This window comes from Salvelinus sp. IW2-2015, unplaced genomic scaffold (genome assembly GCF_002910315.2).
Source record: "Salvelinus sp. IW2-2015 unplaced genomic scaffold, ASM291031v2 Un_scaffold6198, whole genome shotgun sequence".
NCBI lineage: Eukaryota > Metazoa > Chordata > Actinopteri > Salmoniformes > Salmonidae > Salvelinus > Salvelinus sp. IW2-2015.
The window spans coordinates 18398-21655 of NW_019947461.1; positions in this window are offsets into that span (position 1 = coordinate 18398).

Consider the following 3258-nt stretch of genomic DNA (forward strand, 5'->3'; position numbering starts at 1 on the left):
TGAGTCCAATTAAAGGTTTGGTTCAGTAGCTAGGTAGCTTCCAGTTTTTAGTCCAATTAAAGGTTGGTTCAGTAGCCTAGTAGTAGCTTCCAGTTTTGATCCAATTAAAGGTTTGGTTCAGTAGCCTCATGTGTAGCTTCAGTTTTAGATCCAATTAAAGGTGGTTTCAGTAGCCTAGGTAGCTCCAGTTTGAGATCCAATTAAAGGTGAGTTCAGTAGCCTAGCAGTAGCTTCCCGTTTTAGAACCAGTTAAAGCTGTGGTGTAGTAAACAAGATCCTCTCTGATCCTTCTTTGTGTTCGCAACTTTCTTTGATAGGTACAACTTATCTCCCGGGACAACCAGCAAAAGTAAAAAGAACAATTGCAACGTCTGATTCCAGTCAGTCAAAGACTCGGCTCTGATCCAAATAAGAGACAAACATGAAAGCCATAAAAAGAGGAAAATGTCACAAAAACAATAGACACCGAGAGGAGAGAGAGAGAGACAGAGAGAGCAGAGAGAAGGACAGGAGAGAGAGAGGAGGAGAGGACAGGAGAGAGAAGAAGAGAGAGAGAGATGAGAAAGAGAGAGAACACGAAAAGACCCACTGGGTACGCCTTAAGTCTATAGAAAGAGAAGAACCACTGGATGACCTAAGCTGTAAGTATAGATAAGAGGACTCCACAATAGAGTGGACCCCTAGTGATGAGAGATGAACAGGAAGAGAAGAAGAGCGAAAGACACAGAGAGAGAAGACCCAGACAGCGGTGCCCGAATAGTTTAGTAGAAAGAGCCCTCCCCTTTCTGCAGGTAATGTAGTGTACTGTAGGAAATGTTCACAGGTGAAGCAACCAATGGAACAAGAGTTGTTGCTGCTGTCCCAGGGGAATGTCTTCGGGACTCAATTAATCTGCGGTTTTGATGAGACTGTCTGTGAAAGTGTCCCGAGTGGCCATCCTATTCCCTACATAGTGCACTACATTTGAACAAAGCACTATGGGGCCCTGGTCAAATGTAGTGCACTACACAGGGAATAGGGTACCATTTGGTACATATCCTCGTGATTCTTGAAGAGCGCTGGAGCAGGTAATCAGACTATTCCAACGTGGAGCCATGTGGGCTGTCAGAGATGACTGACACCGCCAGAAATTGATTAACGAGAAAAATAAAGTGTGCGAAATTCATACACTGGGATGTGTGTCCCAAAAAAAATGGCCCCCTTATTCTCTATTCCCCACCTTAAGGGTTCTGGTCAAAAGTAGTGTACTATATAGGTGGAATAGTTTGCCATTTGGGCCTCAAACACATTGACTGGTGACATGCAAGCAACTCATGTGTGTCAAATGCAATGAGACATTTAGTAATAGAGGATAAACGATTTAATTAATTCTTGATTAAGTTTTAATTCATTATGTAGCTGTTTATCYCACTGCAATCAGAAGTGAAAAGCATGAAAGACACCGTGTGACTTTCAGTAAACACACGTTGAACCAATTCACAGCAAAAGGGGTCTGTTCATTTGGCACCAAAAGGAAGAAAACWGACTGAAACAGTGAGGGACTWCCTGGAGTCAATAAGAAACGTTTGGCTAATCGTAGAATGTTATTTTCGTTAAAAAAAAGAAATGTTTTCCGTTGAGTGTCCTAATGAACGTGAACATTTTGGTCATTTAGCAAGACACGCTACTCCAGGGTAGATAAASAGGGTAGACAAACRACAACATATCACAGTCATAGCAAGTAAAACGTTTTTGTGACCTTACTGACAATGTTGCCGCTGTTCAGGCCGACTACTTGAAAATGTATTTTAGTTAAATACATTACAAAATACAAGTACTTTGTAGTTTATTTTGATACATTGATCTTTACAGTACTTTGTATGTCTATATTATAATTGTATTTTGAAATGTTTGCCCATACCTGATTATAGATAGTTCCTAGATTCAAATGACCAATGAGAAATGAAGTGTAGTTCAATCAATGAACCATAAGAGAAGGTGTTACACACAGTGAACCAATAAACAGAAGGTGTAGTTCTGACGTACCGTCAGACAGCGTGGTGATGCTCATGTCCTCTGTGGTGACCCCAGGGCCATAACGGTTCATAGCCAAGACACGCAAGGAGTACTCTGTGAAACTTTTTCAGCCCCTCCATCTTATAACTCTGCCCGTTCACCTCCACACTCTGAAACAGAAAGAGAGGAGAGAGGATGTGTGTCTTATTCAACCAGGTAATGCACAAAAATATTTGTGTTATCCTTGATAGTATAAAAAAAAAAGTATTTTAGAGAGAGAGAGAGTAGAGAGAGAGAAAATTGGGGAAAGAATTAACCCAAAACTATGTGGCCCTGAACAGAGAGTACACAGTGGCAGAATACCTGACCACTGTGACTGACACCAAACTTAAGGAAAGCTTCGACTATGTCAGACTTGAAAGAGAGAAAGAGGAGTGAGAGACAGCAGAGAGAGAGAGAAGAGAGAGAGAGATCCCCTCAAATTGGTAAATATCACTTTTGGTTAAAAATGAAAAAAGAACTTGTACTGAGCAGAAAAATATGTGTTCCTTTGCGCAATATATATCCCCCCCTCAGAATCCCCATATTACTCAGGAGATCTTCCCCACCCTTGGAGGAAGAGACGTGCCATTTCCAGGCCAGGGAAATTGCTCATCTGTGGGGACACCAAATGCGGCGCACAGGAACACTACCTGATCTAACGAGCACACGAGGGGACAGCTTTATTACAGGCCATACTGTTTTCTAACTGCCTTTAATCTCCCCCATAGAAACAACAGTGACAGCAGCCGTCAACAACAACGGAAGGGATCTGTTGCAGCTCTGTAGAAGCCTGGGTCTGTACTTTGTCACATGGTAAGGTTACGGGGGGACTCTTTTGGGGAGATTCACCTACTGCTCACCTCTTTGGCCACAGTACAGTAGACTATATGATCACAGACATTGACCCCTTTCTCTCTCAGCTCATTCACTGTCAAGCCACTAACACCTCTGTCTGATCACAGCCAAATTACGTTGTTCCTCAAAAGGACAGACATGGAAACAACCACACATTCACAGCCCAGTAAGCTGTAAACATCAGACATTCAGATGGGCCCAAAACAGCACAGAAGAATACCAGAAAGCAGCCTGGAACCAAAATATCCAAACACTCTTAGATAACTTCCTGGATACCACATTCACTCACAGTAAAGAAGGCATCAATCTAGCAGTACAAAACATCAACTATATATTCAGGCAAACGGCAAAGAAGCACAATTGACA